General features: G+C 45.1%; 1 protein-coding gene across 4 annotated transcripts in view; it reads right to left on the reverse strand.

The window, feature by feature from the left end:
• The window catches only part of gjc2 (gap junction protein gamma 2), a 294735-nt gene that overhangs the window by 269616 nt on the left and 1338 nt on the right, over nt 1-23781 (reverse strand). The gene's annotated exons all lie outside the window — the stretch shown is intronic.

Below are 23781 nucleotides of genomic sequence, written 5' to 3' on the forward strand. Positions count from 1 at the left end.
TCTCTTTGCAGCCTCCGTGTCCTCTACACAACCCGCTTTCCCACTAATCTTTGTGTCATCTTCAAATTTTGTTACACGACACTCTGTCCCCTCTTCCAGGTCATCTATGTATATTGTAAACAGTTGTGGTCCCAGCACCGATCCCTGTGGCACACCACTAACCACCGATTTCCAACCCGAAATTGACCCATTTATCCCGACTCTCTGCTTTCTGTTAGCCAGCCAATTCTCTATCCATGCTAATACATTTCCTCTGACTCCGCATACCTTTATCTTCTGCAGTAACCTTTTGTGTGGCACCTTATCGAATGCCTTTTGGAAATCTAAATACACCACATCCATCGGTACACCTCTATCCACCATGCTCGTTATATCTTCAAACAATTCCAGTAAATTAGTTAAACATGATTTCCCCTTCATGAATCCATGTTGCGTCTCCTTGATTGCACTATTCCTATCTAAGTGTCCCGCTATTACTTCCTTAATGATAGCTTCAAGCATTTTCCCAACTACAGATGTTAAACTAACCGGCCTATAGTTACCTGCCTTTTGTCTGGCCCTTTTTTTTTTTTTAAAACAGAGGCATTACATTAGCTGCTTTCCAATCCGCTGGTACCTCCCCAGAGTCCAGAGAATTTTGGTAGATTATAACGAATGCATCTGCTATAACTTCCGCCATCTCTTTTAATACCCTGGGATGTATTTCATCAGGATCAGGGGACTTGTCTACCTCGAGTCCCATTAGCCTGTCCAGCATACCCAGCTAGTGATAGTGATTGTCTCAAGGTCCTCCCTTCCCACATTCCATTGACCAGCAATTTTTGACATGGTTTTTGTATCTTCCACTGTGACGATCGAAGCAAAATAATTGTTTACGGTCTCAGCCATTTCCACATTTTCTATTATTAAATCCCCCTTCTCATCTTCTAAGGGACCAACATTTACTTTAATCATTCTCTTCCGTTTTATATATTGGTAAAAGCTTTTACTATTTGTTTTTATGTTTTGCGCAAGTTTACTTTCGTAATCTATCTTTCCTTTCTTTATTGCTTTCTTAGTCATTCTTTGCTGTTGTTTAAAATTTTCCCAATCTTCTAGTTTTAGAGTGATTTCGAATGACTGCCAAGATGATGATGGAGGATGGCGGGCGAGGACAGGAGCACATTTTAGAGTGATCTCCCTCTCCTCTTGGGCGAATAGCTGGTTGACACTCACTATTAAGGCACACCATGAATGATGGCCCCTCAGTCAAGTTCTTAAGAACACCCAGTACTCTCAGAACTGTATCAACTGGGAAACAACACCTTTAGGAAGGAAGTTAGAAAACTGGTGGATAAAATCAAAATAATTAATAAATATGATTTCTATTGGCTGATATCCATTATTACAACAGTAGCTGAGGCTGTTGTAGGGATTAACATAATCACGGTTATATATGTAAACCTGTAAATACCTTGTGTAACCACCAGAGGGCTCATCCCCTGGAAACATAGAAACATAGAAAATAGGTGCAGGAGTAGGCCATTCGGCCCTTCTAGCCTGCACCGCCATTCAATGAGTTCATGGCTGAACATTCAACTTCAGTACCCCATTCCTGCTTTCTCGCCATACCCCTTGATCCCCCTAGTAGTAAGGACTTCATCTAACTCCTTTTTGAATATATTTAGTGAATTGGCCTCAACAACTTTCTGTGGTAGAGAATTCCACAGGTTCACCACTTTCTGGGTGAAGAAGTTCCTCCGCATCTCGGTCCTAAATGGCTTACCCCTTATCCTTCGACTGTGACCTCTGGTTCTGGACTTCCCCAACATTGGGAACATTCTTCCTGCATCTAACCTGTCTAACCCCGTCAGAATTTTATATGTTTCTATGAGGTCCCCTCTCATTCTTCTGAACTCCAGTGAATACAAGCCCAGTTGATCCAGTCATTCTTGATAGGTCAGTCCCGCCATCCCGGGAATCAGTCTGGTGAACCTTCGCTGCACTCCCTCAATAGCAAGAATGTCCTTCCTCAGGTTAGGAGACCAAAACTGTACACAATACTCCAGGTGTGGCCTCACCAATGCCCTGTACAACTGTAGCAACACCTCCCTGCCCCTGTACTCAAATCCCCTTGCTATGAAGGCCAACATGCCATTTGCTTTCTTAACCGCCTGCTGCACCTGCATGCCAACCTTCAATGATTGATGTACCATGACACCCAGGTCTCTTTGCACCTCCCCTTTTCCTAATCTGTCACCATTCAGATAATAGTCTGTCTCTCTGTTTTTACCACCAAAGTGGATAACCTCACATTTATCCACATTATACTTCATCTGCCATGCATTTGCCCACTCACCTAACCGATCCAAGTCGCTCTGCAGCCTCCCAGCATCCTCCTCGCAGCTCACACTGCCACCCAACTTAGTGTCATCCGCAAATTTGGAGATACTACAATTAATCCCCTCATCTAAATCATTAATGTACAGTGTAAACAGCTGGGGCCCCAGCACAGAACCTTGCGGTACCCCACTAGTCACTGCCTGCCATTCTGAAAAGTACCCATTTACTCCTACTCTTTGCTTCCTGTCTGACAACCAGTTCTCAATCCATGTCAGTACACTACCCCCAATCCCATGTGCTCTAACTTTGCACATCAATCTCTTGTGTGGGACCTTGTCGAATGCCTTCTGAAAGTCCAAATATACAACATCAACTGGTTCTCCCTTGTCCACTCTACTGGAAACATCCTCAAAAAATTCCAGAAGATTTGTCAAGCATGATCTCCCTTTCACAAATCCATGCTGACTTGGACCTATCATGTCACCTCTTTCCAAATGCACTGCTATGACATCCTTAATAATTGATTCCATCATTTTACCCACTACCGATGTCAGGCTGACCGGTCTATAATTCCCTGTTTTCTCTCTCCCTCCTTTTTTAAAAAGTGGGGTTACATTGGCTACCCTCCACTCTATAGGAACTGATCCAGAGTCAATGGAATGTTGGAAAATGACTGTCAACGCATCCACTATTTCCAAGGCCACCTCCTTAAGTACTCTGGGATGCAGTCCATCAGGCCCTGGGGATTTATCGGCCTTCAATCCCATCAATTTCCCCAACACAATTTCCCGGCTAATAAGGATTTCCCTCAGTTCCTCCTCCTTACTAGACCCCCCGACCCCTTTTATAACCGGAAGGTTGTTCGTGTCCTCCTTCGTGAATACCGAACCAAAGTACTTGTTCAATTGGTCCGCCATTTCTTTGTTCCCCGTTATGACTTCCCCTGATTCTGACTGCAGGGGACCTACGTTTGTCTTTACTAACCTTTTTCTCTTTACATATCTAGAGAAACTTTTGCAATCCGTCTTAATGTTCCCTGCAAGCTTCTTCTCATACTCCATTTTCCCTGCCCTAATCAAACCCTTTGTCCTCCTCTGCTGAGTTCTAAATTTCTCCCAGTCCCCAGGTTCGTTGCTATTTCTGGCCAATTTGTATGCCACTTCCTTGGCTTTAATACTATCCCTGATTTCCCTTGATAGCCACGGTTGAGCCACCTTCCCTTTTTTATTTTTATGCCAGACAGGAATGTACAATTGTTGTAGTTCATCCATGCGGTCTCTAAATGTCTGCCATTGCCCATCCACAGTCAACCCCTTAAGTATCATTCGCCAATCCATCCCAGCTAATTCACGCCTCATACCTTCAAAGTTACCCTTCTTTAAGTTCTGGACCATGGTCTCTGAATTAACTGTTTCATTCTCCATCCCAATGCAGAATTCCACCATATTATGGTCACTCTTCCCCAAGGGGCCTCGCACAACGAGATTGCTAATTAATCCTCTCTCATTACATAACACCCAGTCTAAGATGGCCTCCCCCCTAGTTGGTTCCTCGACATATTGGTCTAAAAAACCATCCCTTATGCACTCCAGGAAATCCTCCTCCACCGTATTGCTTCCAGTTTGGTTAGCCCAATCTATGTGCATATTAACATCACCCATTATAACTGCTGCACCTTTATTGCACGCACCCCTAATTTCATGTTTGATACCCTCCCCAACATCACTACTACTGTTTGGAGATCTGTACACAACTCCCACTAACGTTTTTTGCCCTTTGGTGTTCTGCAGCTCTACCCATACAGATTCCACATCATCCAAGCTAATGTCCTTCCGAACTATTGCCTTAATCTCCTCCTTAACCAGCAATGCTACCCCACCTCCTTTTCCTTTTATTCTATCCTTCCTGAATGTTGAATACCCCTGTATGTTGAGTTCCCAGCCCTGATCATCCTGGAGCCACGTCTCCGTAATCCCAACCACATCATATTTGTTAACATCTATTTGCACAGTTAATTCATCCACCTTATTGCGGATACTCCTTGCATTAAAACACAAAGCCTTCAGGCTTGTTTTTTTAACACCCTCTGTCCTTTTAGAATTTTGCTGTACAATGGCCCTTTTTGTTCTTTGCCTTGGGTTTCTCTGCCCTCCACTTTTCCTCATCTCCTTTCTGTCTTTTGCTTTTGCCTCCTTTTTGTTTCCCTCTATCTCCCTGCATTGGTTCCCATCCCCCTGCCATATTAGTTTAACTCCTCCCCAACAGCACTAGCAAACACTCCCCCGAGGACATTGGTTCCGATTCTGCCCAGGTGCAGACCGTCCGGATTGTACTGGTCCCACCTCCCCCAGAACCGGTTCCAATGCCCCAGGAATTTGAATCCCTCCCTGCTGCACCATTGCTCAAGCCACGTATTCATCTGAGCTATCCTGCGATTCCTACTTTGACTAGCACGTGGCACTGGTAGCAATCCCGAGATTACTACTTTTGAGGTCCTACTTTTTAATTTAGCTCCTAGCTCCTTAAATTCATTTCGTAGGACCTCATCCCTTTTTTTACCTATGTCCCACAATCCCTTGGGAGCACCTGTACTTAAGGAGGCCTCACAGGCTGGAGAGGGACTCTGGAGACCTGTAATAAAAGACTACGGTCACACTTTACTTTGAGCTCATAGTATCTGGTCAGACTCTTTATTCATACATAACAATCACAATATGTACCAATCCACTAGCACAGTGGGGCTTCAAGTAGCTTTTGGTTTGTCAACATTTGTTTATGGTTAGACATAGAAACATAGAAAATAGGTGCAGGAGTAGGCCATTCGGCCCTTCTAGCCTGCACCGCCATTCAATGAGTTCATGGCTGAACATGCAACTTCAGTACCCTATGTACAGTATACAGTATACCTGTACAGTATACCTATTAATGTGAGCTGCCAAACCCAAACCTCATGAGCACCCATATCTCTGCATTTATTTCAATGAGAGTAGAATATGTTTGACTATAAAGTTCAATATTATATTAGCTTTGTTAATTGCCACTCTGGTTGAATATGTTGAGTGTTGAGTCTATTAAGACTCCGAGGTCTATTTCAACTTCATCCTTAGCTATATCAGCAACATTCATGGAGTATGTGTTGCCCATTTTTCCTTCCTATGTTCCTACTTTACATTTGTCTATATTAAATTACATCTTCCATTGTTCTGCCCACCTATATATTGGGCTCGATTTTCCTCTGCTAAACCATCTTAAATGAGGCAGGTTAGCAGTGGAAACAGGTGTGAAATTGGGCGGTGAGTTTCTGGCCCCGCACTCAATTTCCTCCTGGTGCTCCTTCCCTGTCCTGGACATGAATACTTAAAGGTTGGGAGAGGGGACAGATCCTGGTTTCCCAGCCCATTTTCTTCTGTACTGACACTCTCTCTCTCTCTCTCTCTCTCTCTCTCTCTGCCATCCCTCGGGGTTGCCAGGACAAAAAATGGTGGTAGGCCCTGGGGCAGACCCAGTTAATCCATATGATCATGGCTTCCTCCATTCTGCCACAGGTGAAGTGACTAATATATAGGTTATTGTTATACTAATTATTAAACAGAATCTGTTAGCTTTGATGCAAAGTTGTCAGACCCAAGTTATAACATTTTCCCTTGTTGGAGGAGAGATGTGCTAAAGGAGATGTATGGCTGCAAGCATATCAACTTTTCACCTCTGGGATACTGCCTGGTAAGAGAAAATATAAATACAAAGAAAGATTTGATAAATTTGGATGTATTTTCATTAGAACTGAGATTATGGGGTAAATTATTCGAGGTATCTAAAATTATGAATGGATGGTATAGACAGAAACAGACTGCTTCTGGTAGTTGAGAGGCCTAGAACAAGGGGACGGACATATAGAAAAGATTCAATGTAAATGAGCTAGGACAGAGAGGGGGAACACTTATTTATACAGAGGGTGGAATGTAGTAGTGATTGAAGCAGCGACCATGGTACCTTTTAAGAATAGATTAAAAAAGGCTTGAAAAATAGGGGTACAGAGGGCTATGGAAAGAGGGCGGGCACGTGTTTAGAACTGCTACGCGTGTGGAGGATAAACAGCAACACAGATTGGTTGTGTTGAATGCCCTGCTTCCGTGATCTATGTAATTCTATGAAGGGTGCAGATAGTGTCCCCTTTTCGTTGGCTTAGATCGTATAGCCCTACCACATCAACAACAACTTGTATTTAGAAAGCTCCTTTATTGTAGAAAAAAAATCCCAATGTGCATCAGAAAAGTATTTTTAAAAAGTTTAAGAACAAAATGGCTGCTAAGCCAAAGAAGGAAACATTGGGATGGATGACCTAAAGCTTGATCAAAGAAGTGGACATCAAGTCAAAAATGATGGTGGGGAATAAGACAAATGATCAGAGGTGGGGTCTCGAACATCTCTATCCTTAATGATGGCATAGCCGAGCATGCGAGTACAAGACAGAAAGTTTAAATATTTTCTAGTGTCTTCAGCCAAAAGTACTGAGTGATGTATCCTACTTGGCCTCCTCCTAAAGTCCTCACCAGCATAGATGCCAATTTCCAGCAAATTCAGTGCATGACATTAAGCAGCAGCTGAATGCAGTTGACACTAGTAAAGAAATGGGCCCTGACAGCATCCTAGCTGTAGAGCTGAATAACTGTACACCAAAATTAGCCACCTCCCCAGCCAAGCTGTTAAAGTGTAGCTCTGGTACTAGGGCCACGATGCACTATGTGCAAAATTTCTCTATCCACAAAAAAAAAGTTATCAATAGTGCCAGCATGCGGCACCTACTCACAAATAACTGCTCATCAATGCTCGGTTCGGGTTCTGCCACAATTAATTGTCCACTTAGAAACAAAGAAAATAGGTGAAGGAGTAGGCCATTCGGCCCTCAGAGCCTGTACCACCATTCAATAAGATCATGGCTGATCATCACCTCAGTATGCTTTTTCTCCATACCCCTTGATCCCTTTAGCTGTAAGGGCCATATCTAACTCCCTCTTGAATATATCCAACAAACTGGCATCAACAACTCTCTGCGGTAGGGAATTCCATAGGTTAACAACTCAGTGAAGAAGTTTCTCCTCATAGAAACATAGAAAATAGGTGCAGGAGTAGGCCATTCGGCCCTTCCAGCCTGCACCGCCATTCAATGAGTTCATGGCTGAACATGCAGCTTCAGTACCCCATTCCTGCTTTCTCGCCATACCCCTTGATCCCCCTAGCAGTAAGGACTACATCTAACTCCTTTTTGAATATATTTAGTGAATTGGCCTCAACAACTTTCTGTGGTAGAGAATTCCACAGGTTCGCCATTCTCTGGGTGAGGAAGTTTCTCCTCATCTGGGTCCTAAATGGCTTACATCTTATCCTTAGACTGTGACCCCTGGTTCTGGACTTCCCCAACATTGGGAACATTCTTCCTGCATCTAACCTGTCTGAACCCATCAGAATTTTAAACATTTCTATGAGGTCCCCTCTCATTCTTCTGAACTCCAGTGAATACAAGTCAAGTTAATCCAGTCTTTCTTGATATGTCAGTCCCGCCATCCCGGGAATCAGTCTGGTGAACCTTCGCTGCACTCCCTCAATAGCAAGAATGTCCTTACTCAAGTTAGGAGACCAAAACTGTACACAATACTCCAGGTGTGGCCTCACCAAGGCCCTGTACAACTGTAGCAACACCTCCGTGCCCCTGTACTCAAATCCCCTCGCTATGAAGGCCAACATGCCATTTGCTTTCTTAACCGCCTGCTGTACCTGCATGCCAACCTTCAATGACTGATGTACCATGACAACCAGGTCTCGTTGCACCTCCTCTTTTCCTAATCTGTCACCATTCAGATAATAGTCTGTCTCCCTGTTTTTACAACCAAAGTGGATAACCTCACATTTATCCACATTATACTTCATCTGCCATGCATTCGCCCACTCACCTAACCTATCCAAGTCACTCTGCAGCCTCATAGCATCCTCCTCACAGCTCACACTGCCACCCAACTTAGTGTCATCCGCAAATTTGGAGATATTACATTTAATCCCCTCGTCTAAATCATTAATGTACAGTGTAAACAGCTGGGGTCCCAGCACAGAACCTTGCGGTACCCCACTAGTCACTGCCTGCCATTCTGAAAAGTACCCATTTACTCCTACTCTTTGCTCCCTGTCTGACAACCATTTCTCAATCTATGTCAGCACACTACCCCCAATCCCATGTGCTTCAACTTAGCACATTAATCTCTTGTGTGGGAACTTGTCGAAAGCCTTCTGAAAGTCCAAATATACCACATCAACGGGTTCTCCCTTGTCCACTCTACTGGAAACATCCTCAAAAAATTCCAGAAGATTTGTCAAGCATGATTTCCCTTTCACAAATCCATGCTGACTTGGACCTATCATGTCAAATGCGCTGCTATGACATCCTTAATAATTGATGCCATCATTTTACCCACTACTGTTTTCTCTCTCCCTCCTTTTTTAAAAAGTGGGGTTACATTGGCTACCCTCCACTCCATAGGAACTGACCCAGAGTCTATGGAATGTTGGAAAATGACTGTCAATGCATCCGCTATTTCCAAGGTCACCTCCTTAAGTACTCTGGGATGCAGTTCATCAGGCCCTGGGGATTTATCGGCCTTCAATCCCATCAATTCCACAACACAATTTCCCGACTAATAAGGATTTCCCCCAGTTCCTCCTTCTTACTAGACCCTCTGACCCCTTTTGTATCCGGAAGGTTGTTTGTGTCCTCCTTAGTGAATACCGAACCAAAGGAGTTGTTCAATTGGTCTGCCATTTCTTTGTTCCCCGTTATGACTTCCCCTGATTCGGACTGCAGAGGACCTACGTTTGTCTTTACTAACCTTTTTCTCTTTACATATCTATAGAAACTTTTGCATTCCGTCTTACTGTTCCCTGCAAGCTTCTTCTCGTACTCTATTTTCCCTGCCCTAATCAAACACTTTGTCCTCCTCTGCTGAGTTCTAAATTTCTCCCAGTCCCCGGGTTCACTGCATTTGTATGCCACTTCCTTGGCTTTAACACTATCCCTGATTTCCCTTGATAGTCACGGTTGAGCCACCTTCCCTTTTTTATTTTTACGCCAGACAGGGATGTACAATTGTTGTAGTTCATCTAAATGTCTGCCATTGCCCATCCAGTCAACCCCTTAAGTATAATTCGCCAATCTATCCTAGCCAATTCACACCTCATACCTTCAAAGTTACCCTTCTTTAAGTTCTGGACCATGGTCTCTGAATTAACTGTCACTCTCCAGCTTAATAAAGAATTCTACCATATTATGGTTACTCTTCCCCAAAGGGCCTCGCACAAGAAGATTGTTAATTAGTCCTTTCTCATTACACATCACCCAGTCTAGGATGGCCAGTCCTCTAGTTGATTCTTCGACATATTGGTCTAGAAAACCATCCCTAATATACTCCAGGAATTCCTCCTCCACCGTATTGCTACCAGTTTGGTTAGCCCAATCTATATGTAGATTAAAGTCGCCCATGATAACTGCGGTACCTTTATTGCACGCATCCCTAATTTCTTGTTTGATACTGTCCCCAACCTCACGACTACGGTTTGGTGGTCTGTACACAACTCCCACTAGCGTTTTCTGCCCTTTGGTAGCTCCACCCATACAGATTCCACATCATCCAAACTAATGTCCTTCCTTACTATTGCATTAATTTCCTCTTCAACCAGCAATGCTACCCCACCTCCTTTTTCTTTCTGTCTATCCTTCCTGAATGTTGAATACCCCTGGATGTTGAGTTCCCAGCCTTGATCACCCTGACATAAATATCATCCAGACATAAATGCAAGATCTGAATGCCAGAACAGAGTTGCAAATAACTGCCCTTGACATCAAGGCAAAATTCAACCAAGTATAGGGCAGTTGGGGTCAGAGAAAATTCTCCAGTTGTTAAAGTCCTAGCTTATACATGGGAAGAGGGTCATAATTGGTGGATGTCCGGAGAAATCACCGCAGGAATTTCTCTTCCAGCAATGATCTTCCCTGAGTGGGTCTGTTCAATTGCATTCACTATTTTTCCAATAGCAACATGCATTTATATATAGTGCCTTTCACAAAGTAAAATGTCTTGAGGTGCTTGAATGATAACGAAGCATCCCATGCAGCCTACAGCAGGACCTGGACAAAATCCAGGCTTGAGCTGACAAGTGGCGGGTAACACCAGACAATAACCACCTCCAAAAAGAAAAACCTTCCTCTTGACTTTCAATGGCACCACAGTCACATTCAGTAATTGTTACAATCGGCAATAAGAAGGAAGAGAATAGTGACTGTGGTAACTATTGCAGAATTTCACTAAAGAGTGCTTCTCAATCATCTGCTTATTAAAGTGTAATTACTCAGTTCTCCCAGAGTCACAAACTCCAGCATTGCTAAAATTGTTTTCATGGTCTTTGGAAGGCTGACTGCCCAGAGAGATTTGTGCAGATATTTGGGCCGAAGTTGCCGTTTATTTTGGAGCAACTAAATTTTTTTGGAATAACTTAAAAATCGCAATTCTCCCCCATTTAATTTGCTCCAGTGTAAGTGAGTTAGTTAGCTTTTTTTTAAAGTTTCTTTTTTTTCCGAAATGGGGCGTTACCAGCCACTTACGCCTGCTTTGGTCATTTAAGCAAGTTTAGCCAGTTAAAAGTTACTCTAAACTACCTTAGGCCAGCGAATGAGGCTACTTGTGTCCGCTCAGAAAAAGCTTGCGGTGAATTAAGAAATCAGCGCAGGTAGCCAGAGATATGTTGGGGGGGGGGGGGGGGGGGGGGGGAGGGGAGAGGAAGAGAGAGGATTTTGCAAAGCACTAAACACCTTCACAACATTAAAGAAGCATAAAAAAACAATAATAAATGAAAAATAAATCAATTACTAAAAAATAAAAAGTCCTGCCTCGCCAACTGCAGCATGCTCCGGCAAGCCCTTCGGCCAGGGCTAGAAGCAGGAGGCTCACAACAAGCAGGAGATCTCTCCAAGGCAGTGCAGGTTTCGGGGCGTTCCGGCCCGGTTCAGATCAGGGACTCGCCGTTACTGCTGCAGCATATCGAGGCTCTCCGACTCTGTCAAACCAACTAAAGGCTGCCCAGTTGCGGGCGGGGTTGCCGGCTCCCCCCCACCCCCGATCCACATATGGACTCGCCATTACTGCTGCAGCACATCGAGGTGGCCATCCTTCGCTTCAGACCCATTCCAACTTCACGTCTCTGTGAACTGACTTGTTGCAGATGTTCAACGTGGCAGCTTGGGAATTAGGCCGAGGCACATCAGAGCTGCGATGAGCCTGAATGCCATTGGCAAAGCCATCCAAGTGATGAAGGTTGTCGGCAGCTCAGATCTGACATGCAAAACATCAGCCCCTTTGCAGGCTCTGCTTGAGCAGAGGGATATGTCGGATATTCCTGGGAAGCTCAAAACAGGCAACTCCACAGCCACATCAATGCGGATACGGGCAGTCTGCGTTTGGTGCAATTGAACCTGTTTCACATCCCTCTTTTGATCCTCATCTTTCTCCAAGTAACAGAGGAAATCCCAATATCAATAGTTTTGATTTTTTTTAGCAATGATTAGATCTTGCTCCAAGGGATAAAAAAAAAAGCTCCCAAAATTAAACATTCAGATTTCATGAATCTAATTTTAGAGTCCATTTTCATATATGCTCCGAGTAAGCTGGTCTCCCTTGAACCACTTCATTCTTTCAACTCCTTTTTTACGGTGACAAAAGTGAACACAGGAAAATCAGGCAATTCCTTCTCTACTAATTGCTACCTTGTTAGTATTGAGTTTAATATTAAAATGAAGTGCCTGTATTTTTTGTGCAGAACTCATTGGTGATCCAGTGAGGGATCTCTGCCCAATTACCTGTTCCACCAGCAATGGCAATTGGAAAATCATCCTGTAAAATCTTTCAGGAAAAGTACATTCGAGATGCTTGGAAACTACCAGTGTAGAACTTGAATGAATAGAACATAAAAAGTACTGATGGTCTTCATAAAAATATGAAAACACGTTCAAAAATTTTTATTGGAATGATAAGACAGTTAAAATTTACATTGTTTTTAAATTTCTATTAACCAGGAGATGCATGTTGTGTGGTGCTAATGGAACATGATTCAGTTTTAATGTAAAATATGTTTTATTGAAAAGTTTACATGTATTTCACTGTGCAATAAAATAATTCTTGTATCAAACTTTACTTTAATATGACTCTTTACGATCACTTAAAAACTAAGATCACTTATAAAGTTGTAAAATTACAAAACTTTCTAAACAATTTCAATTTCAAAACACTTACAACAGTATCAACAACAACAACAGCAGCAAAGAAAGGCTGCACCCATCTCATCCACATCTCAGTGAATGTGCACTTCCTCATGGGGGTGGTGGTGACGGGGGGGTGGAGGGGCCCAGCTTGGGTCTCTAAAGAGGCTGGTGCGTGGATTGCAATGAGAGCGGCATTCGATTGGCCGGGCTATATGCCCTTATTGCAGCAGCTACCTCACACAGGCCCTCCCTGATGGCCTGTGCCATCATTTGCATGCCCCCCATGACGACCTGTGCTGCCGTTTGCATTGCCTCTGACATTCCCGCCTTCAGTTCCCGTGTCATTACTGCTATTTCTCCCGACAGTCCCATTACCTCATCACCCACTCCACTGACAGTGGCCACGAGTGATCGGGTAAGGCCATTGGTCTCCACACCCAATGCCTTAACCTCAAACACATCTGTTGCACACTGCATCTCAGGAGAGCCTGGTCGGATTCTCCTTCCCCGCCCTGGGTCTGCCTCGAGGCACCCCTCCAGTAGGAGGCGCAGGCTGGGACAGTGGGGTACTGGGTGTTCCAAGCTGCATTCTACCACCTCTACTGGGACCCGCAACCTCGGAACCTGTGAAACCATGGAATGTCGCACCAGAACTTACATCATTAAACGCGGTTGGGTACGTGAATAAACGATGGCATGTCGCATCAGAACTTAAAGCACTACGCAAGGATGGGGAGGGGATGAAACCATGGAATGTCGGACCAGAACTCATGGAAGTGTCTGGCAGAGAGAGGCCCTGTACTATGGACTGATCCATATTAAGATCAACATTCTCCCTTGAACACTTCTGCCTCCCCCACTCCTCCCCACCTTGGTCTGGGTCGGATGCGTCTGAATCTTCTGGATCTTCAGGATTGGCATCATGTTCTGCAAAATATAACAGAACAGTCAAATGGTGAGCAGCACAGGAGGGAGCAGGATGGAGCCAGGCAGCAGGTTGATTTGAAGGACCACGATGCATTTTCAGGACTTACCCTCTCCCTCGCGTGTGGGCCCAGCTTGTGCAGTACTGATTGATGAGTCGTACCTGGAGAAAAGCAAAGCAGCGGCCTCTGTTGCTTTTCTCCAGGTACGACTCATCAAAGTGCGACCCTCTGTTCCAAGGGTGTCAGTTTTGGCAGGCCTCCTCCTGTTTGAGTTCTTTCCCTTTTGTTGTGGGCCAATTTCTTCTGCAAAGATGAAAATATAACTTTTTAGAGAGGGTGTCGTTCTGCTGGGTGGGACATATACAGATGGTCACATTTATAATTGCAATTCCATTGAAAAATGAAAATACACTTACTACTTGATCAAGGTCCTGCCATTTCTTTTTACATCGGCTTCAAAATCTTGTGGTGCTCACCACTGCACAGTAATCTTCTGCAACTAGGTTCCAGTGCTTCTTCATTTCCTTGGGTAGCACTTTTGTGCGACCTCTGTTGCTGGTATCCAGCTTCTGCCATCTGTTCTCAATGACATTAACTAGTATCTCCACTTCGTCATGCAAGAAATTCCTCATTCTTGGTGCACGTTGTTGCATTGCTGTATTGAATGGACATTGCTGTATTGATCTTTCAAAACACACAGTCCTTAGCTTGCATGCACATATGCAGCACTCCTTTAGGCACTCAAAAATCACAAAGTTTTCCACTCCTCCAGGCACCCAAAAATCACTGAGCACACTTTACCTTTAAATATGACCGATTGCCAATGTTGCTGACCCATTGCGCACACACTCCAATGCGCATGCACAATACTGCCGGCACTCACAAACACACTGGGCCCTCGCCCCACCTCCTTGCCGGCTGTGTTGATCCAGCACGGCCCTCGCTCCGCCCCCCACAGCTTTTGCTGTGCCACGTCAAGGGCCTGCAATGTTCCAGGAGCGGGGAGAACAAGGTTAGTTTTCAGCAGGGTTTTTATTCTACAAAGTTGGCGCACCTCATGGAGGTGCGCTATTTTAAGCAGGGGGGGGGGGGGGGGAAATTGGGCCCTATGTGTCAGCACCATAGCTTGGTAGAGTGTGCGCCGATAAGAGTGCTGTCTAATCCTTTTGCCCTATAAATGGCATTGAACAAGAATGCCAGCCTCTGTGTTTGATGACATGTAGCTGTGGGAGTTACCTATACTTTAGCACATCAAAGATCACAGCTTTTTGTAGAGATGACTGTGCTCCAGAGGTACACTCAGCAAGACCAGCTTGCCAGAGCAACAAACCAACTAATGAACTTATTTTAAGCCTGAAGATAACAGATATCATGTATCAGCCAACACCAGAAAACACTACATCAACCAATCAGCACCATTGATAATACCAAAGAATTATCAACTGGCTCATTTGTCTGGCTAATGTATTTTCAAATGATGGACTTGAGTCAGAAAAGCCAACTCTGCCTTTGAAAGGTCTGAAAAAAAAAACAGGTTTGTATCCAGCATGGGAGCAAATTCACTGAAAAGTTGCAAATACCGCTCTATATAGACGAAAACTTTAGGGGGGGGGGGGGGGAATTGCTTATCGGCCATTTTGAGGCGCTAACATCACCAGGGCGCTAATTTTAGCGCAAGGCGATAATTCGCGCCGGAGATCGGGAAATAATTTTTGCCGCTCCAAGAAGGGATGACAGCCCTAAATCAAGCGCTGAACATTTCTCCTAGGGCAATAGTATCGCCATGCACATCGCTACCCTTAGCACTAATCAATTTCAGTTGTGCTTATGTCCAGACCCACCAAACATGCTGGCTCCAACTGGATCTTTAAGGGGAGGGGCTATGATACCACACAGCCTCAAACTCACCATTCCATCTCTGCTGTTGGGGTTTGAGCAACATGGCTGCTCAGGTACAAAGACAGCGTGCCTTGCGCTTTAGCAACAACGCCCTTCAGGCTCTTGTGGAAGCGATGGAGAGGCGACAGGCCTCCATGTTTCCAGAGACTGGCAGGAGGCCAATACCAGCTGCCTGCAGGCGTCTATGGAAGAAGGTAGCACAATATGGGTCTGCCAGGAGCATGGTGGACAGGACTGCAACGCAATGTCGCAAGAACCTCACTCGGGTGGTCAGGGAGAGTACATTCTTCCACAACCTCTGCATGCCACAATACAAATAATTGTCTTGACAGACACTAGAAAGTGCCACATCCCAGCATTCCCACACAAAATGTGTTCACCTACTAAGTCACATCCACATCTCAGCACATGCATACATTAACAGCTATTCAACTACGGTATGCACAAGTGACAACCACATAGCTGCAATCACTTAAAGGCTTTTATTCTTGCAGGCCAAACTGGCACATAAGACGGGAGTCAGAAAGGACAGGAGGCGGTGAGGCAAACCTGAGGCCCCTCACTGACAGAGTCCAGGAGATCATCGGCCCACAAATCGTGGCCCCACAGAGTTCCATGGGATCGATTTCCCATATTACAACAGTGACTACACTCCAAAAGTACTTCATTGGCTGTAAAGCGCTTTGATATGTCCGGGGACAGTACTGGTATGTTCCTCACCTCGCCCTCTTCCCTCATGCCACTTCCCCCTCAAACCACAAGCTTTTCCCATTTTGAATTAAAGTGTAGTGTCTTCATTCCTTGCTCCCTTCCTGCACCCCTCCCCTGAACTTAACCACACTCTTATGCCTTTATGCTTTTAGATGAACAAGCACAGCAGCAACCTGTCCCTCAGCCTCCCAGTGGGAGCGACGAGGGTAATGCTCCGGGACCCAGCAGCATGCCACGGGGCAAGGGAAGCTCGAGGGCCTGCTCCCCGGAACATAGAAAATAGGTGCAGGAGAGGCCATTCGGCCCTTCAAGCCTGCACCACCATTCAATATGATCATGGCTGATCTTTCACCTCAGTACCCCTTTCCTGCTTTCTCTCCATACCCCTTGATCCCCTTAGCTATAAGGGCCACATCTAACTCCCTCTTGAATTTTCTCATCTCAGTCCTAAATGGCTTATCCCTTATCCTTAGACTGTGTCCCCTGGTTCTGGACATCCCCAACATCGTGAACATTCTTCCTGCATCTAACCTGTCCATTCCAGTCAGAATTTTATATGTTTCTATGAGATCCCCTCATCCTTCTAAATTCCAGTGAATAAAGGCCCAGTCGATCCAGTCTCTCCTCATAGGTCAGTCCTGCCATTCCGGGAATCAGTCTGGTGAACCTCCGCTGCACTCCTTCAATAGCAAGAACATCCTTCCCCAGAGGGCGAGTTTGCACGCGAGTTCTGCTCAGCAGGACTCAGATGAGGACCTCGACATAGAGGCAGGACAGTCAGCAGGCATGCACAGCAAGCTTTTGGGTGCTATGGCAAGGGTGCCAGAGAACATGAATGCACTTGCTAGGAGTTTGGAGGAGTCTGCCTCCAGCACTGCACGTGTCTTCCAGCACACCTTCAAGCAAAACCTTGGCAGCATGCAAAGCATAGTAGACTCAGAGAAATGGTGGGGATGCAGACCTCGTGCCATTGGTCATGAGGTGGCAGCAGCTATGTCAGCACAGGCCAAAGCCACGCAACACTTTACTGCTGTAATGGAGTCAGTGGTTGGTGGCATCCAACCCTCAGTCTGCTCTCATGCAGACTCAGATTGATGCCACGCAAGCACTTACTGTTGCCATCGTTTATGGGTTCCCCACAGTCCAGCGGGGATCTCATGGCGCTGCAGAAGGCCAGCAATCTGTTCTCCAGCAGATTGCTCCGGATGCGGAGGCGCTGCCCCGGGGGAGTGGCAGGGTGTCAGTTGAAATGGAAGGTGCTGTCCTCTCAAGAGGATTTCATTTTGGCTTACACCACTGCCACTTTGCTGTTGCACATGGCGCTGATGAACCCCAGTCATCCGAGACTGCTGCTGCCCACCGAGGTGGTGCAGTTTGCAGCCTGGCCCAGGGCTGGTCGGGGGCGTACTGGAAGGCCATCTGTGTTGCAGAGTGAGCAGCCTGCTGCTAGCCTGGATGCAGACATTGGGGCCCCATTAAGGAGGAGCAGTAAGGCGGGGGGATGGGGAGAAGGGAAATATGCCAGAAAAGTAACCCACTTTTGTTAATCTAGCCCGATGACCACTTTGTAAATATATTCTTGATGCTGCTTCGGCCTCGTTATTTTTGATTAACAAACGGTTATTTGGACAAATTTATTGTTGTGGTTGGTACTTATGGGCGACGTTGGGTCATTTTAAAAGTTCATATTTATCATTTGCCGTGAGCAGGGTGATGTGCACAGCGCAGAGCCTATAGCCCTTTGTTGGTGCAGCTCAATCGCCTAGTGATATGTGCTTTAGTGGAAACACTGCATAATGAGGCAACACCGGAACGCTCCCTCCTCCATTGGTGCGGCTTCTCCCCGCCCCCCCCCCCGCCCGAGGTGGACCTGCATTCTCTGGTAGCAATGGCTGGGCCCTCTCAATGGCCAGGTTGTGTAGCATGCAGCACAAAACGAAAAGGGAGACTCGATCAGGGGAGTACTGCAGGGCTTCACTGGAGCGGTCAAAGCATCAAAACCGTTGTTTGAGCACCCAGATAGCCTGTTCGATGAGGTTCTTGGTGGCAACATGGCTCTCATTATATGCGTGCTCAGCAGGAACATTGGGGTTGCGGATGGGTCATCAACCAGGTGGCAAGTGCATAACCCTTGTCCCCGAGCAGCCATCCATGAGCGCCACATGCTGGCTGCAAGAGTCCTGGGACAGTGGTCTGTTGCAGGATGAATGAATCATGGGTTCTGCCAGGATGGAGTGTATTAACGGCAAGGTCGCACACCAACTGAACATTCAGAGTGGTAGCCTTTGCGGTTGCGGAACACCTCTGCGTTGGGATATTGTGCCCGCAATGCTACGTGGGTGTTGTCGATGGCGCCCTGAACCATGGGGGAGCCCGCTATCCTTGCAAATCCACGTGTGCGTTCCTGCTGCTTCGCCCTGGACATGCTCAATGAGATGTAGTTCCTTCTCCTGCTGTACAGAGCGTCTGTTACATCCTGGATGCAGCAATGCACTTCAAACTGTTAAATGTTTGCTATATCCTCCACTGTAGACTGGAAGGAGCCACCAGCATAGAAATTGAAAGCTACTGTGACCTTGACTGCCACTGATAGCGAAGTGGTCCTCCTGATATGAGGCTCGAGGTCTCAAACTCTGTGACCACCTCCTTGCTGAAGAGTAGCCTTCTAAGGCACTGCTCTTCTGACAGGTGAATGTACAAGAACTGGTCCCGGAAAATCCTTGGTGAGCAAAGCTTCCTATTGCGACATCTGCGGGCCCTCCCCCTGCATCTGGGCCCATTTGGCTCCGGTTGGGGTGGAGTGTAGAATGTTTCAGTATAAGGGGTTTCGCAGTTATGTGAGGCGGACTGGTTGGTGCTCCTTGCCTTTCCGTCATTGTTCATAGATTTATATGTAACCTTTAGGGCTGTTGACCAAAGGCCGTGCGGCTCAGTCGGCCGGCGCAAACATAATGGGCCAAAATGGCCTCCTTCTACACTGTAAATTTCTATGTTTCTGTGTCTCTGGAGCCACCGCCTTAAAAATGCCGGATGCCAAGGTGCATTGCCAGGACAGCCCCCATGACTGAGTGAAAGCAGCAGGTCCAAAAGTTGAGAGAAATACTAATGAGCAAACTGTTACACCAGAAACAAAGCAACTATGTTCACAATCTGAAAGCATTGAAAATGATCTTTGGGAAGGTAGCAATCAATCTGACCTCCCAATGACCCGGTTGCTCATTGCCTTATATAAATCACCGCGGTAGCGCCAATACCATTTGTGAGCGCTTGCTCTTGCTGGTGTGATTAGTGCCAAGCGGTCAATGCAGCGGAAATAATCAATATTGTGATTCGGGGGCGAGCGGGGCGTTGCACACTCACTGATGTCACAGTCTCATTGGCACAGCATTTCCTGGCGCTAAGTTTTTGGGCCACCGCTAAAACATTATTTAAGTTGGCAAGCAGCGCTAATATCACTGTGCCCAGGCGGTAAGCCTTTAGTGCCCTTCACCAGCGCTAACAGGTGCCGCTATTCAATTTCTCGCCCTAGATGTGCTCAGCATCTCTACCTCCAACACCCGAGGGTCTGTCATGCACATCAAGTGGCAGGACTGAGATCGTGAAGCACGCCAAGACCACCAGCATCAGTGCGAGATTTCCTGAAAGAGAAGTCGCAGCAGCAAAAATCTGAGCAGCAGCAGCAGTTTGCCAATTCCAGATGAGCTGTTTATATATGTGAAACATACAGGAGAGCTCGTTACTCTCATACTGGCCTCAATAGTCACCAAGCCAGATTCTCTTTCCAACAAAGGCTGTCACTTTCAAGTATGAAGGACTATCATAATGGTATTTATTGACAGTGACACAACATTAACAAATTCACCTTCCACTGCTGGCCCTCAAGGCTCTTTGGGCAGGGAGAATAATAGTCTGTGCACTCGTGCAGCTCTACTCTCCAGCCTCTGAATGCAGGTTAAATATCAACAACAATTGCTGTTTTGCTGGCTCTTTGCCATCATTAAAAGGATTATAAATTAAGTTTTAAAACATTCACAGGCAGGCAAAGCTTTTTAAGCTATGTATATACTAAAGCTGGTGCAAAGCCACAATGGGGTTAACGAACCTCCTATTGCTTCCAAAATTGGATTCGGACATCATGTCACAGTTTTGCTAAATCTAATTTTTATTACTGCAAAGTTAAATTCACTTACCATCGATAACAAGCGGTATAGTGTACCCAGCCTATTAATTATATCAAATGGTTTATCAAGGCTCGAGGTGGAACTCACAACTCTAGTCTGTTGCAGTACGCTACTCCATTTGCAATTAACTAATTTTTTTAAATTATTAATTTTTCTTGTCAGATTACTGCTGATAAAAAATAATCACAATTGATTGCAAACAAACCATTGCCAAAGTCCAATAAAGAAATCCAGTTGTTTTGCTTGCAAGGATTCTGGTAGTCTTGAGTTACGTCACCCAAATGGCCAAACGTCATGGGGCCAACTTTAACCTAACCAGCCCATCAGGAAATTGACGGGATTGGGTGCAACGCTGATTTTATACCCCAGCCGCTTTTACTCTCCATTGGTCAATGCAGAGTAATATTGGGAGGGGTGCAAAACCGGCATCCCACTTGATCACATGGGTTTCCTACCCGATAGGTTAGGTTAAAATTAGCCTCATGTATCAGCTCAGACCGCGAGTGTCATCATACGCAATTGTGGAGGGCATCATAACTGAATCCGAACCTTTCCTTACCCAGCGGCTACACATCCGTCTTTTTCAACACAAATCACTGAACAGTGCTCAGGAACAAAAATGCTGGGATACTGATGTCAATAATCGTGCCTCAACTGCCCCCCTGGCTGAGATGAGCCAACTTAGCAAAGACTGAGGATGCAACTTGGGGCCTTTTATCTGTATGAGGCACCAGGGCACATAATACAGCTCATAAATACTCTTACTGTGATCTGGTAAATATCTCTGAAGAGACAGTGTGCTATTTAAGAAAAAATTTAGGGCCAGAATTTTCTTAAAGGAGAAGAGCGGCTTCTGAATGACAAACTATGTTATTAATGCACAAAGCAGCCATCAACTTGTAGCAAGGAAGAGATACCCCATGAATTGAGAATCGCCACAAGTTGCTGGCAATTACTGCCACCCCTTCATTGGCTTTGGGAAAACAGCATTTCTCGCTTCACCTCCCCATGATTTTCATGAAGTTGCTGTATTTATGCATTAATTTTCCATTAAGCTCGCAACAGAAAGTTAAGGCTGGTAATTAACAGCACGAGTCCCCTTTTAATGTGATCATTGTTAATTATTGCCAATCAACCTCTCTTGCCCAGCAAGTGAATTAGAAGTGTGCAATCTCATTCCTTCTGGTTGTGAATTGTTTTAGGAGATTTCGAAAATGCCAAATTTTTAATTTTTTTTTCTTACTTTACCTCTGTCTGTCTGTCTCTCTCTCTCTCTCTCTCTCGCTCCAATCTTTTTTCCCACCCTCTTTATTTCTCTTTCTGTACCCGATTTGACATTAAATTCACCCACTCTAACTCACCCTCCATCGGTTTATATCTCAATCCTCAATCTCATTGGTTAAGGAGATACACAGTTTGTCCCGTTGTTCACCAAGGTCCCAGATGCCTTGTTTCCCTCACTGCGCCATTATCAGCTCGTAGTTCCAGTTTGTGGACAAAAAATGTTTAAAACACAAAATTGCACAAACTAATCTAAGTAATAGGCATGCTATGAGATGCCTCTTTCCAGCAAAATCTAGCCCATAATAACTAACTCAATGATGCCACAGTCCTGATTGCTAGTTCCTGCTATGTTTTTTAGTATATTAGTAGAAGAAATCAAAAACTGCACTGCAAAAGTACACAGTGCATCAGATACAGGGTCAGTGTGAACTATCTACATCAGCCAATGTACGATTAGAGTTTTCAGGACAGGGCGCTCCTGTGATTGGCAGGAAACATATGCCACTTTTCATTCCCATTTTCTCCACTCAGTTTTTCTTTCCTAAAGTCATTGGTAATGAAATTGGTCTGTGCCAATAGCGCGAAATAGGCTTGTAGCGAGAAGGCAAGCAGAATGATTCAGAGGATGGAGGATTTGGATTATGAGAACTGATTACATAAATTGGGCATTTTCTCACTGCAAGATTGAGAAGCGATAAATTTGCTGTTTTTAGGATTCTAAAGGGTCTAAATAATGTAGACCACGACAAACTGTTTCAGGTTGTCCAGAATAGAAGAATCAGAGGATACTCATTAATGAACTGTTCGAAGGTCCACTTCAAAGTACTATTCCATAGTTTTTTCTTGCTTACCACTTATAATAAATGACTAGGACATAAACAAAAGAATATTGATGTTTGCTGATGATGATGATACCAAATTAGAAGCATTGCAAACTTTGAGGAAGAATGCAAGAGATTGCAGGAAGATATAGCGAGGATAACAAAGTGGGCATTTAGGTGGCAGAAGCAGTTCAACGCAGAGAAATGTGAAGTTGTATATTTTGGAGGGGAAAAAAAAAAAAGAGATTAGAGATTAGAGTAATAGCTCAAGTTGAAGAGGTAGCACCAGCACAGACACAATAGGCCAAATGGCATTCTCTAATGTAAATTCTATGAATCTATGTATGAGGCTGGACAATTAATGTTGCCAGGCATTCAATTGCAAGTTCAATCCTATCATCATCTGATATCTACATATGAACATTTTCCAGAAAGATCATTGTATAAATGATCAGGTGTGGAAACCAGACTCTGTTCCCACCCTCTATCTCAGGGCCATTGAGGCCAAATACAGAACCTCTACTGCCAACAATGGAAATTAGCTAACTCAGCACAGATCAGGGATCAAATCATGAATCATTCCTGGTGTATAGACATTAATCCCAGCATTTACCAACTGAGCTGCTGGGACAAATGTGGCAATGTCACTTTAATGCAGTCCTCTTTAAAGTATTAGTCCGTAGTCTTTAAAGTATTGTCGCAACCTTGGCGTCATATTTGACTCTGTAATGAGCTTCTGACCATATATCCGAGCCATCACTAAGACCACCTATTTCCACCTCCAGAACATCGCCCAACTCTGCTGCTGAAATCCTCATCTATGCCTTAGTTACCTTTAGACTTGACTACTCCAATGCCTCCCACGTTCTACCCTAAGTAAACTTAAGGTAATCCAAAACTCTGCTGCCTGTGATCTAACTCGCACCCAAGTCCCATTCACCCATCGCCCCTTTGCTCGCTGACCCCCATTGGCTCTCAGTTAAGCAACACCTCGATTTTAAAATTCTCGTCCTGGTTTTCAAATGCCTCCATGGCATTGCTTCTCCCTTTCTCTAATCTCCTCCAGCCCCCAAACCCTCAGATATCTGCGCTCTTTCAATTCTCACCGAGTATCCCTGATTTTAACAGCTCCACCATTGCCGACATGCATTCAGCTGTCAAGGCCCTAAGCTTTGGAATTTCCTCCCTAAATCGCTCCAACTCCTTACCTCTCTCTGCTCCTTTAAGACGCTCCTTAAAACCTACCTCTTTGCCCAAGCTTTTGGGTCATCTGCCCTAATGTCACCTTATGTGGCTCAGTGTCAAATTTTGTTTTATAACCCTCCTGTGAGGCACCTTGG

Source organism: Pristiophorus japonicus, chromosome 5 (assembly GCF_044704955.1).
Source record: "Pristiophorus japonicus isolate sPriJap1 chromosome 5, sPriJap1.hap1, whole genome shotgun sequence".
NCBI classification, from domain to species: Eukaryota; Metazoa; Chordata; class Chondrichthyes; family Pristiophoridae; genus Pristiophorus; species Pristiophorus japonicus.